This window comes from Hippocampus zosterae, chromosome 7 (genome assembly GCF_025434085.1).
Source record: "Hippocampus zosterae strain Florida chromosome 7, ASM2543408v3, whole genome shotgun sequence".
Lineage (NCBI taxonomy): Eukaryota > Metazoa > Chordata > Actinopteri > Syngnathiformes > Syngnathidae > Hippocampus > Hippocampus zosterae.
In genome coordinates, this window is record NC_067457.1 from 9,149,432 (window position 1) to 9,164,360 (window position 14,929).

A 14,929-nucleotide genomic window follows, 5' to 3' on the forward strand; every position below is an offset into this window, starting at 1 on the left:
GCTTTGTAACGTTTTCAGATTGACAGATTTTGTTCACTTCGCATTTCTCTTCAATTCTTGAATTTCATTGGCACATTTATTTATTTTTCTTTTGTAGCTCTATTTCTCTTTGTCTGACTGGTACCTAATGTGATTTATTGATTCATCAAATTGGGTGGCCAGTGAACATTGAACACAGCTTTCCAAAAACCTCTGAGTAACCATAGTTTGGTCATGATTTCACAAGGGGGACAATAACTTTTTCTGCAATTGGCTGGCAACTAGTTCAGGGTGTCCCCCCCTGCTGGGATAGGCTCCGGCACACCCGCGATCCTCGTGAAGAGAAGCGGATCTGATAATGGATGGATGGACTACTTTTTTCCACAAATAGGTTTGGATTTGCTCCCCTTAGCTCATTCACTGCCAGCTCCATATGTCAAATGTGCATTTAACCAGAAGGGCTGACAGTGTTGCTATGTAATCGGATTACAGTACTCCTTTAGAAACTGTGTTTAGTGTTTATTTGGGATGTTTGCATTGTGATGGGTTTTAATGGGGGGGGGGGGGGGGGGAATATATACTTAAATATTTACAACACATGCACTTTAGGTGTTTTGGAAAATAAGCTCTCCTGTGACCATGTGTTCTTCCTTTCCATGCCTGCCAGTTTCCTGCTTGCTTCCTCTGTCCCTACACACCACAGGTTGTGCCATACAGCTGCTGACCTTTATTGTAAGTTACACTCCAAACAAATAGCTCTGAAGGACATCCTGGACTTAAAGAAAGTCCATTGCTCATGGGGCGTTTCTTCCCAAAAGAACTTGGGTCAAATAGTAGCAGTATGGCAACAATAATGACATGATTTTGCTTAAAATCATTCAAGCAGTTTCAGTCTTTAGTCAGGGACCAACACTTCCAGTATTTAAATTCATTTCATTTGCTCATTTCCAATTGGAAACATAATGCAAAATAAGCATGACCCGGTGGGCGACTGATTAGAGCAAATGTGGGCAAACTACGGCCTGCGGGCCAAATCTGGCCCGTTGGTCTTTATAATCCGGCCCGCCAAAGGTTGGTACACAATTAAGGTTTGATGTCAACAACTGCATTCATTTCATTTGGACAGTTACTTGAAAATGCAGAGCATAGGGAGGAAGGGGGAGATGATACGGAAGCCCGCAGTAGCGCCAAGTCAAGCAAATCGCGTTTGACACGACGGAATAATGTACTCTTAAAGTCTGAAAAACGTGCCAAAAAATGCAAAATACTGCTTTTTAAATAAAGAAATCCAATTAATATTATGTCAAATTTAGTTCACCCTTTTGTTCCGGCCCACCATAATATTTTCTGGTTGTCATTTGGCCCTATGCAAAAAATAATTGCCCACCCCTGGATTAGAGCATAGGTGTCAAACTCAGGTCGTGGAGGGCCGCTGTCCTGCATGTTTTCCAAGTCTCCCTGTTGCAACACACCTAATTCAAATTAACAGGTTCAATGTCAGGCTTCCGCAAAGCTTGCTGATGATCTGGTCATTCTATGGATTAGAGTGTCGACCTCATACTGCAGAGGTCAATGTTCAAGCCTGGCTCTGGCCTTCCTGTGTGGAGTTTGCATGTTCTCCCCGTGCCTGTCTGGGTTTTCTCCGGGTACTCCGGTTTTCTCCCACATTCCAAAAACATGCATGGAAGGCTGGTTGGACACTCAAAATTGTCCCTAGATGTGATTGTGAGCATGGATGTTTTTTTTTGTCTCTGTGTGCCCTGCGATTGGCTGCCAACCGGTTCACGGTGTCCGCCACCTACTGCCCGAAGACAGCTGGGATAGCCTCCAGAATGCCCGCAACCCTTGTTCAGAGAATGGATGGATGTAAAATAATATTAATCCCTCTTAAAAAGGAAGTCACATCAAAAATGTTTTCCAATAATATCGTCTCGGGCGGCCTGGTGGTCCACTGGTTAGAGCATCGACCACAGTGAAGAGGTTCAATGTCAGCTTCGGCCTCCCTGTGTGGAATTTGAATGTTCTCCCCGGGCCTGTGTGGGTTTTCTTCGGTTACTCCGGTTTCCTCCCACATTCCAAAAACATGCATGGCAGGCTGATTGAACACTCTAAATTGTCCCTAGGTGTGAGTGTGATCCTGAATGTGTGCCAGATGCTTGTTCGTCTCTGTGTGCCCATTGGTTGGCAACCGGTTCATGGTGTCACCCGCCAACAGCACCCCCCGCAACGCTTGTGAGGATAAAGCGGATCGGAAAATGAATGAAAAAAATGAATAATATCTTCTATGTACCTCGGCTCGTCGAAACACGGTATTCTAATTAGTATTGCTTTTTGGTATTTTCATCACAATTTCATGAAGTGTTGATTGTATTGTATTTCTTATTTATTGAACACACTGATACTCTTTACAATTTTGTCTTTCACCATCAATCATGTTTTATGATGTATTATTTGGTTATTTTACCCTCAGTTACATTGAGACCACGAGATCTATTCCACTACCATTCAAAATTGCATTTGCTCATCCCATGTTTAAAATTTCACTTATTTGCAGTGCTGTCACGTTAACTGTAATGTGACTTGGCCAAGCAAATTGACGGAGAAGTTGCATTGCCTCATGTTTGTCTGCAGAGGACGCACTTTAGTATAGGCATGGGCCACTGCTTGTCATTAGTGCTGTACTCAGTGGTACAAAGCTAGACGTATAATAATGCAGACAGACCTCTGAAGACACTTTGGTTAATACTTATCCAGGGCATTAAGCACCTAGATACCTCAAAATCTATAATCAAAACAACTACGGTACATTTTAGAACTATAAGGTTCCTTTTCAGGGAAGGAAGCATGACAGTGTCCAAATCCTGCACATCCCAAATTCATGCTGCAGTTATTTTCTGTTGATGTGTTGGTCCTGCGATTGACACACGATAGGTTCAGGGTGTATATCCCGCCTACCGACAAAGACAGCCCGGATAGGTTTTAGCATGCCCCGACCCAAGTAAAGGATAAGCTGTTTGGAAATTGGATGGTTGATAATGGTTAGATCTTGGAATACTTTTGTCCACTGCAACTGGCATAATGTTTTTGAACACTGGTCTTAACCCTTGAAAATATTTTGTGATGAGTCTCTCCGAGAAGAGTTTTAGTCAGCAGAACAACACTTGGGTATTCAAGTGTCTATCATTTCTGCAGCATGTACCTGTCACACAGGAACACTTGCACATTATACAAGTGCAAAGAGTGAGACGGTAATGATCTTATCTGTGCAGACATGAACCTCTCAACACTCTCTCTTGTCTCCTTTAAGTGGGAAGGCTCAGACTAAGAACCAGTAGGAATGTGACCGTACATTTGCTCCATTTGCTTCACTTCCTTCCGATTCTCATACTGCGGCCCGTTTGCTGTACGCAAATGGCAAATTTACAAACTGGAATGTTAGTCTAACTGCCAAAATAAATAATGCTGTAAAAACACTGTGAAGCCCACGCGCTAACCACTGGACTACCGGACCGCCCCACGGGGAGAACATGCAAATTCCTATTAGTACAGTATTTAATTAAAGATATTCGGAATAAAATTAAAATTCCATTAAAATTATAGCTCCTGAAAAAGTTGAGTGTGCTAAAGACAATCTGTGTGCCAGTCTGTTAGTGTTGTGAAATTGCTTCAGTGTTCATTTCAATTAGGAAGTGAAAGTGAACACACCTTAGCACACATCGATATGCACTCGACGGATTGTTTCTAAAGTGCGGCACATGTGCTGCAACTGGTAGGCAAATCAATTGACAATCCACATTCATGTGAAACCACTTGAGAATGTGTTGAGAAGCACCTTTTCTCATCTCAAGCAGATGTGTGGGTCAGTTATGCTATTCAATTTTTTAAGAACTTTTAAAGATTTTGTTTAAAGGGCAGGTTAAATTCAATTTTTATTCACAATAATATGTTCAATCTGATTCGGCCCGGTAGTCCAGTGGTTAGCACGTCGGCTTCACAGTGCAGAGGTACCGGGTTCGATTCCAGCTCCGGCCTCCCTGTGTGGAGTTGGCATGTTCTCCCCGGGCCTGTGTGGGTTTTCTCTGGGTGCTCCGGTTTCCTCCCACATTCCAAAAACATGCATGGCAGGCTGATTGAACACTCTAAATTGTCCCTAGGTGTGAGTGTGAGTGCGAATGGTTGTTCGTTTCTGTGTGCCCTGCGATTGGCTGGCAACCGATTCAGGGTGTCCCCCGCCTACTGCCCGAAGACAGCTGGGATAGGCTCCAGCACCCCCCGCGACCCTAGTGAGGATCAAGCAGCTCGGAAGATGAATGAATGAATGAATGTTCAATCTGCCCTCACAAGCCCAAACATGGCATTCTGATTACTGGATTGTGGAATATGAATCAAGCAACAAAATCCACAACAATTATCCATCTGTGGTGGCCATATTGCCACTTGCTGTCAACTGAAAATTACATCACAGTTGTTCAGGACTAAGCTGATGACCAATCTGACGTAAAGAATTTAATTGAGTTCATGTCAACTGATTTCTTAAGACGAAGCAAAGGAAATGTTTAAAGTGGACAAAATTCCATCCATCCATTTTCCAATCTGCTGCATCATCACAAGGGTCATGGTTGGTGCTGTAGAGCCCATTCCAACCGTCTTTGAGCAGTAGGCGGGGGGGGGGGGACACCCTGAACCAGTCGCCAGCCAATCGCAGGGCACACAGAGACAAACAACCACTCGCGCTCACAATCACATCTTGGGACAATTTCAAGTATTCAATCAGCCCGCCATGCATGTTTTTGGAATATGAGAGGAAACCGGAGTACCCGGAAAACCCACGCAGGCACAAAGAGAATATGCAAACTCCACACAGGAAGGCCGGAGCCGGGACCGAACCCACGACCTCTGCACTGTGAAGTCGATGTGCTAACCACTCGCCCACCAGGCTGTCTGGTCTGAAATTGAAATAAGAAATTGGCTTTATTACTTAATCGAAATAATACTGACACTGGCTGTTCTGTCCATGCATTACCGATGTCAGAGTTTGGGCTGCATTGCGTACGAAAGCTACCGTGCCCCAGCCCCGGAAAAAGCAAAAGAAAATGGATGGATGGATGGATGGATGTACTGTATTATAAAATAAATAGATAATTTTTTTTTCAAATAATGTGTATCTAGGTGTATCTAGGTGAAGAACAAAATATTGGTTCTCCCAACTTGATCCATTTTACTGCGTCCGACATCCGTTTTTGTTCTCAGTCAACATTCCTTCATCTATTAATGGCCTTCCTGTCTCGATGGCCATCGCTGTTTTCACAGTCCTTTTACCGGAAACCAAACAAATTATCACTACATTGTTCTGGCATGTTGCATTGTGGCTGGAAACATCAGTGCAGCAATAGTTTCCTGAAACTCCACATTAATAAGATAAGGCCGCAGAGGAAAAGTGTGTCTTGTATGACCCAATGCTTTAGGGATTCAATCTTCCGACTCCCGCACCATAATCTGAACATTGCTGCGTTCATGTTCAATTACGATGGAGGTTTCTTTAAATTTTTCGTTGAATTCTTTTTAATCACTAATTGATTAATGTGAGTAGAATTAAGGCGGCTATGTGATCAGATCCATTTTTTATTTCATTGGGCGGGATTTGGATTCAGCCAAAAGACAGAAATGACAGCTACCGGTATGAGGCATGCCTCATATTGTCAGGTAAATTGGGTTTTTTTTGGAATAAATTCTCTCCAGTGTACCATTCAGCGGGTTAACATTTTAGTTATTGTGCAGATGTGGCCAGCTTCCATGTGTTTATCTCAACACACGTTAATGATCATCAAGCGAGTCCAGTCATTGTTTTGTGAGGGTCAAGATGACTCTATTTGGGATGAGAGAAAACACTCATTGTCACCCAACAAAAGAAGGAAAAGAGGATGACCTCAGTTTGTTCATTGGCAGGATACAGGGTGGTAGCGAGAGCCAGGCCAAAGTGCAAAAACAATAAGAGGTCACTGTCTCAAAGAACTAACAGATGTCCAGGTGGGATGTGAAGTCTGGCGAAGTAAAAAGAGGGCAACTCATCATGATTATTTAGGGTTGTGAAGGAGCATTATTGGTCAGGAGGTTTGCTATTGATTTCAAGACGTCAACAATGTCTTCAATGCACAGTCAACACGTTAAAATTCACACAAAACAGTGGTTATCTTATAAATCCACACTGAGATGACAAAACACTGCACTATTCAACATTCAACAATAAAAAGACAATTGTACGTATTAAAAAAGAAAGCTCAAGTGGAAGTAAGGCGGGCGGCCCAGTGGTCGACTGCATGGTTCGATTTTGGCTTCTGTGTGGAGTTGGTGGAGTGGGTTTTCTTCGGGTACTCTGGTTTCCTCCCACATTCCAAAGACATGCGTGGCACATTAATGGACCACTCTAAATCAGTGGTTCTTAACTTTGAGGTTAAGGACCCAACCAATTCATATGCAGATCCACCAAACCCTTCGTGAAAAATATCAATCTGATTTGAGAAGTGTTCGTTCAGTTTTGCCGGTGCGAGAATGGAGTTGTTCAACTTGGCATGCCAAATCATGCAGATAGGACACTGACATACTATCACAACAGTCACACGCTGACTACCGAGCAAACTCAATTTCCCGCAGCACTCATTGGACGAGCAATGTCACGTGATCATCTGCAGCCAAGGTGGTGTGTCATAACTAAATGACATGTTGAGTCAACTGTGTCTTAACCTCCATGGCAGAGTCTCCGTCGAACCCCTGAAACCGATTCACCGAACCCCGGGGGTTCGATCGAACCCAGGTTAAGAACCACTAGGTGAAAAATAAATGTTCTTCCAATGGTTCTCAAAAGGTACAATCAATTCTATATGATGATATACATCCAATCATCCATCCATTTTCATACCCGCCTTATCCTCACGAGGGTCGCAGGGCGTGCTGTGGCCTATCCCAGCTGTCTTTGGGCAGTGAGAAGATTATGAGGCATGCAGCTACAGTATATCGCGATAGACTGTATTGGTTTTTGGGGTAAAATGCCATCTCCTATGACCCTAAATTGCCCTTTTTTGTACTGGCTCTTTGCAACATTAGCCCATAAGATTTATTATCATTATGTGTGCTCGGGCCGAGAATGTTGTTTGAGCAGCTAATTGTGCAAATGGACTCGAACTAAATTGGAAGGTGAGGCAGAAAATCCTGTACTCCTTTAACGACCATGTGAATACTTTTAAAACCTCCCTATCTTCCATTTGGATATGGCCTAATTGAAAAGTAAATAGTACACATGATTGCATCCCTGAGCCAGTGAGTGACATCTCCTTAGCTGCTGCAGGAATGGGTCTCAGCGACTGAGCCCCCCCGCCCCACCCACCCACCTACCACTTGCACACCGGCCGGCGTTTTCCATTGTTTTCAATGACCATGTCTATATGTTACCGTACCAGATGTTACGATTGCCGTGGACGTTTTTTTTTCAGTTGTATAGGAGCTTAAGCAGAGTTCAATGATTAGTCGTGTATCCAGGAAGTGAGTATTCAAATCAATGTCCTTTGAAATGACGTTCATGGGGCTTTTGTTCACTGTTAACTTTGAATGGTGAAAAGAGATTTCAATCAAGAAGGAAAAACATCAGAGGCAACTGATTAGGGCGAATCTAAGTGAGTTTTATGTTATGAGAAGGAAGTTGACACTTTTCTGTGTTTCCCTTTCAGTTTGAAATCCTAAACCCAAACATAATTGTTTCGAATTCTAAAGGCATTCACACGTGACTCTTATTCTTTAATGTTATTATTTTAATACAGTGTGTGTCATTCAGGGCACTATTTTTTTCTCATTACAAAAATTTACAGTTTCTCCAAATGAAAACATTTTAAACCAAAGCTTCCCTATTCATTCACAGTTAGGCATGAAACAAAACTGATTCACAATGTTTGGAATTCAAATCATTCAGATTATTCAATTCAACCTGGGAACAATTGCAGGGCACACATAGAAGAACAACCAACCGCGCCCACACTCACACTTAGGGACAATTTGGTGTTCAATCAGCCTGCCATGCATGTTTGTGGAATGTGGGAGGAAACCGGAGTACCCAATTATTCCCATTCCAAATCATTCCACATCATTCAGTACCATCCCACATCATTTTCCATTCTATATTTTGTCATTCAACATTTCATCATTCACATGGAATTTCACCATAAATTTCAAATGTCTATTTTTAAAACGTGTTTCCCATTGAGATAAATTATCAAAATTGAAACAATATAATCTAAATAGAGAAATCTTGATCTGATTGACAAACAACACCAGTATACACAAACAATCATTCACCCCAGTTGGTATCTGATTGGGACACTTACATTGATTCATTTATCAACGAAAGCTCTTCTTGCAGCTAGAATCCAAAAAAAGGAAGAGATGGATAATGTAGAACACAAGTGTCAAAGTCAAAACCCGGGGGCCAGATCCGGCCCGTGGAGTCATTTTATGTGGCCTGCGAAAGCAAATCATGTGTATCAACTTGCTCAAATCTGTACCAAAAATTTCAAATTGTCATGTGTAATAAATAACGTGGAGATTTTGCAATAATTTTGTTCCCCAGTTCACACTCACTTGAACAATAATTGAACAAACTATTATAATTGACTGATTTCAAAACTAGTAATCTATTATTTTGTTGTATACAAGTAGTAATTTTGTGGTTTCACTGTCATAACGCCCCTCCGAGGGAAGACATAACTCCAAATTGGACCGTGACTAAAATGAGTTTGACACCCCTGATGTAGAAAAATTTATTTTTCCCCCATGCTGTGAATTTACTTTCTTTGAGCCATTTATATGAATGGAACTAATTACACTCATCACGTGAGTGGGGGTTCCAAATAGACTGAGCATCCAGAATTGAACACACATCATATTACCAGATTTCTGTTTCAATTAAATGGATTGAATAAATAACGTCTAAGAATAAATCCCCACAAAGTACAACAATCCATTTTTTGTGGCACTCATCATTCCTTAGAGTCGCCTATCCCAGAAGATTTTGGATTGCTGATGGAATATATTGCTTGCCAGCCAATCACAGGGCACACGCACACAAATACAAACATGATCAACAATTATTCCAACTCACATTCACACCTAAAGGACAAATGTGAGATATTGAATAGATACGCCACAACAGATAGCATCGCTGCTATCATCCTCAAATGGTAGAATCAAGGGAGGGGAGCAGGGGTGGTGATGTCCAATCAGCCGTGCATTACAAATACTCTACTGTATTTAGCTCAAATTACACGCAATTCCTGGGTTGAGCATTAATGGAGGGTTAATGGTAAGGGGAAAGGCCGTGTGTTACTCACAGTCCCCTTCATGGAACACTCATTTGTCATCATTACAAGTCCACAGAAAGCTGCTCGGACCAGCGTCCCATCCTTTGAGACCTGAGACCTTGTTTGCTCAGTTTTGACACAAATCAGCTCACAACCAATTAACTTGTAGTTCCTCTGCCCTGAGAGTTTAGTGCATGAACAATGATCTCAGTCTGTCGTCCCTGACATCACCAAGTGTTTGCCTAAAGACCGGACGTGTGCTGCATCTTTAAACCGACTCACGTTCATTAACAACCTGTACTGGAGCCTCTTTTGCTTTTCGCAGTCTGTATAAGGAACCTATTGTCGGTTCTGCACATACAAATGTGTGTTTCACAGAGTTTGAATGGCTGAAGACTTTCCATGAACAAAAGGCTGTGTAAAACCAGGATGGATGAGAAGGAAACCCAGGCCAGAATGAGACAACATGCAAATTCCACAAAACAATATCTCTGGCATGCTTGCAATACAGAATTGGTAAGAATTTGGAAGAAATGCGCCCCGAAAATCACAGGTTAATCCACAATCGTGTATGATATCATGCTGAATGGCATATCTCGTAGTTCAGCTCAGTGAGCATCTACCGAATATGACGAACTCAAAGAGTGTGTGTTCCTTTGTCTGGGTTGTTTTGCTGTTTTAGTGAATCGGACCAATGATGCCAGAGATCAAAATGTGAGAATGACAAGCCAATGAAAAGCCTGTCACAACACTGGGAAAAAAATTACGTTTAGTTGACATATTTAACAGAGTATAATCACAGGAAAATGATAAAAGCGGGTTTTTAGGAGTCTCTCTCCACAAAACAGCACATCTGTGTACGGGCAGTACACAAACGGCAGCGGATTCTGATCAGCCTAAGGCTCTTCAGACTGGCCTATATGCTGCAGAGGAGTGTGGCTGATGAGGTGAAGCCAGGCAGGTGTGAAAGTGAGACAGGTGCGATGTTTGGGGAGATGCCCAGCCCACACTGAATGAAGGGAAAGGAAACCGAAAACAGGAGGGAGGGGCCACAAAACTCAATGTATTCTAACAGTGATAATTTAGTGGAAAAAAAACAACTTATGCCTCCTCAGGCCACGATTACATAGCCAATGCTGGGCAGAGAGCAGGTCTAACAAGATGCATTTTATTCATTAATATGTGAAGAATGGGATTCAAACTGCAGTTGGTGCGACAGTGGTTAGCAAGTTGATCTCACAGTGCAAAGGTACCGGGTTCAATTCCAGCTCCGACCTCCATATTACGTTCTTATTCTAATAAGAGGATAAGGAGATAAGAAAACCTTTATTTGTCTCACAATAGAGAAATTCTCAATTTACAGCAGCAGAATTATGAAAGGGAGAAGTAGAAGAACAAAAAGTATAGAAATAGATATAAATGATAAAATACTGTTATAAGCATAATAAAAAACCCGTGAACGAGAAACTTTCTCATTAGAATGATTTTTTTCTTCTTTGTGAAGACGAGAAAGGTTCTCGTCCCAATGAGGAACATTTTTCACGTTTTTTTTTTCTTTTTATCATGTCTCTTTTACGGCTCTGTATAGTTTTGTTAACAAAAATGTTTTAATGTGCAGTACAAAACTGAGTTCAGTCTAAAACAGGTGTCAAAATCAAGGCCCTGCGTGCCAGATGTGGCCCGCCACATAATTTTAAGTGGCCCGCGAAAGCAAATCAAAGACGAAAACTTTCATGATACTTCTTAAAATGTGTACCAAAATTTCACATATTCACATGTAATAAATCAGTGACATATTATAAGCATTTTCTTGTTACCAACCCCCCTCATTCGAGTTACTTAAACAATAGCTGAATAAAACGTTGTTCTTGACTTCTTTAGATAGTTTCAGTCATCACGGCCCCCCCAAGGGAAACGGTAATTATAAAATGGCCCGTGACAAAAATGAGTTTGACACCCCTGGTGTAAAATAACACCAGGGTGTTGCACTTGTGATGAAAGGGTTAAGGAAACATCTTGTACTTTGGTTAAAGGTTTCTCAAACCTCAAGAGCGCTGACTAAAACTTCCCTTTTGTCCAGGCTCAGATGAAGAAGGTTCACTGGCGTCCAGGATTTGATGTCTTAAATGCACTTCAATTATTTTTTTTTAACTTAAAATCAAATGGAGCAGCAACGCATACAAAAAGGCATCTATCCTATTTGTCGGTTGTGTGGAAACAACTAATATTTCAGGACCTTTGTTACCAACTCTTGACTTCTTGCTAAAGTCCGAGAACCCAAATTTGACAATCGTTGCTCAAGTGTATATAGTCTATTAAATCGCAGGTCAACACAGCAAACAGCTCTTTCCTCCTTCTTGCATCCGAGCTGCTTATCCTCACGACGGTCGTCGGCATGCTGGAGACTATCCCAGCTGTCCTCGGGCAGTAGGCGGGGTACACCCTGAACTGGCATGCCACTGATATTTCTCTCTTTCCTTGTCAGTCTCTTTCTGTTTCCTCCTCTGACTCCAACCCCCCCCCCCCCCCCCCCCCCACCTCTGTCTCTGTGTCTGGTGGCGACACTATTATCGATGTAAACAGTGTTTTCTCTCATTAATTTATCAGCTGAGTGGAAAAGGGGGGGCGAGATAATGGCTTTCATTTGGCCAAGGTCAACAATCAATGCATTCCTCAGTCGTTTAAATATAACCACACATTAACTTGTGTCCTCCAATACACACACACAGTTTATAGCTTGTCACTGGGCTGTGCCAATACTGTCCCGCAGTCCTATGAGGGTTTTTTTTCCTGTTAAAGAGGTAATACAAAGTAACTAATTCCTGGTTGGAATATTGACAAAACCTTGGACTGCTTAAATACAGCCCTAGTCAGATGAAGTACCCGGTATCAGATGACCTCTGATAGTTGTGTCCGTTTGAAAAATGGGAAGTTTCCGGAACTTATGAGAGAGACGCTATACAATTAGGTGCTGCATTAAAAATGTTGCTTTCACAAATAAATTCCCAAAAGTATTGGAAAAGGTTGGCCAGTTTCTTCATTTTTGCTTTTGACCGAATATGTTAAAGATAAAATGATGAGTATGATTATCTTATATTGTGCTTGTTTCCCCACCTATTGACAGCTGTCCAGTTTTCACTTTTGGTTACACCGACGGTTATAAATGTTATGAATGTAGATTTTGTCAGCAACAAATCTGAAAACACTCTGATGTTTTTGAAGTGGAGTGGATAAAATTAGAGTCACTTGTACATGTCAGTAACTAGTTACACAGTGACAATATGAATGGGGGAGTAAATTGTTGTCTGTCTCTATCCAACTTATTCCACTGTGCCATGAGCCTTTGCGTGAATGATGTGCGTGCCTTCCAATGAACAGCAACTGATATTTTCTTTTATCCTTTCATGCACCCTGTAACCTAATAACATGAGAACCTGTCCTGTCCACTGGAGTTACCGCTGAAAGCCTTAAATGGTAATTGGTTGCACAAGTCCACTTTCTATAAGAGTTACACACTTAAACGTGGGACAACTAGCTGTTGCAGTTTATAAGACGTTATAACATATACAACATTTCAATCCTGCTTCCGAGTAACGTAGCCCAGGTAGGAGGATGACGTCAAAATGTCCAGTTGCATGTTTAACTCTCTGAACTCTGTCACTTTATGCAATGAGGTAATGAGCAATCTCAAAATCTTGAAGCCCGTCAATAATAGTGTTGGTCAGGTTTTGTTATAAGAGATTGGACAAACCGTTTTACTCACCTTAAAGTAGACGTAGGATCCCACCTAACCCTAAATCTTATATTAGTCCCATATGTCATTGCCTGTTTAATATGAAAAAGTATTGTGACAACCGCTAAAACAAATGGCTAACTGCTACTACCGCTGTCTTACAGGACGATGCGCCCTTAATTCTGTCCAGATCATATTCCTCAGCAATAAAGTGGATATGTGCCCTATAAACTGATTAGCGACCATTCCTGGGTGTCGTCCGCCTTTCACTCGAGGCCAGCTGTGATTGGTTCCAGCTCCCTGCGACTTTGATCAGGATTAGCGATGGATTGATGGATGATTTAATGGTGGACTGGAGAGAGTGGAGATGGAAAACATGGAAGACGGCCGCCCTCCAGGACTGGAGTGTGACACCTATGCTATAGAACAGCGGTCTCAAACTCATTTTTGTAGCGAGCCACATTGTAGTTAGGGTTTCCCTGAGCGGGCCATTATGTTTTTAAGTCAAGAATAATCCTTAGCTAGTTATATCTCTATGTCATGATGGATTACATATGACAATTTTTAAATTTTGGTTCGGACTTTAGCAAGCATCATGGAAAAGTTGACATGCTTGATTTGCTCCCGTGGGTCACACAAAATGATATGGCGGGCCAGATTTGGCCCTCGGGCCTTGAGTTTGATATCTTTGCGATAGGGAAACAACCATTCACATTCACACTTTTGGACAATTTAGACAAAAAACTCAGCATGGGGCAGAATATGCAAGTTTGAAACCAGGAGATCAGAACTGTGAGGAAGGCATCCAAATCACTCACCTAATGTACTGACCTTGGATATAATCATGTTGTTGAAAATTTCATTTGGGGGGGGGGGGCACACCTCGAGTACTGAATCTCGTTAGATTGTGTTGTATTACCCCCGAGTATTCTGTGAATGCTTTTGTGTGTGCGTGCTGGCTATCTATTGAACTTTTCATTGTCAACTGTGTGCGCTAGTCCTCAAATTGTTGACTTTACCCTGAGAAATTTGTGAAGCATTACACAATACAGTGGCCCAGATCAATGAGCACACTGTTGGTTTTGGACGAGTCATATGCTTGGGAGGCCATTGAACCTAGTCAAATTTATTGTGTAAATGCAATTATGACCTCGAAACGACGACACACAAGTCACAAATAGATTCTCGTTCCCCAAAGTCACCCAGCGTCCTGTTAAAATACACTTGGATTTAACTGACATTTCTTCAACTACCATAATCCGCTAGAAAAAAAAAATCTGTGCAAATATTGATGATCAATCAGTTGCTCCGCTATCTGTCCCGCTGTTCTGAGTTCAATAAATTATTAACCTAATCTTCGTACTGAAAAACTCCCACTGACAGTGTTTGCGTGAGGTCCCGATGATAAGATATTTGAAGTTGGATGTGGTGATGGGACAACCATTGACATAAACATTTGGCTAATGGTGAGTGTGTTTGATTTTGTAAAAATTAAAACGGAGCAAATCTATTAATTTACAGTACAAACTGTAACATGCACTTCACATACATTATAAACAAACGCACTGTGTGTGTGTGTATGTGTGTGTGTAAATATATATATATATATATATATATATATATATATATATAAATATATATATATATATATATATATATATAGAGAGAGAGAGAGAGAGAGAGAGAGAGAGAGAGAGAGAGAGAGAGAGAGAGAGGTTTTTAAAAATATTTATGCGTGTATTACTTGAAGACACGTTACCTTTTTGATATATTTTTACTGTACAGTATGTATTATTACATGTTTTGGAATTTGAGATTTATATTGTCAGTTGTTTATAAATCATTCATTTCACCCACCCTTACCTATAATATT

At 41.4% G+C, this 14,929-nt stretch overlaps 1 long non-coding RNA gene across 1 annotated transcript in view; it reads left to right on the forward strand.

Moving 5' to 3' along the window:
- The first annotated feature begins 3,984 nt into the window (after positions 1-3,984).
- LOC127604356 (uncharacterized) overlaps positions 3,985-14,929 on the forward strand; it is a 137,232-nt gene continuing 126,287 nt past the window's right edge. Inside the window, exon 1 of the long non-coding RNA XR_007963290.1 lies at positions 3,985-4,133. This is a non-coding gene — a long non-coding RNA (uncharacterized LOC127604356). The remainder of the gene's footprint in view (positions 4,134-14,929) is intronic.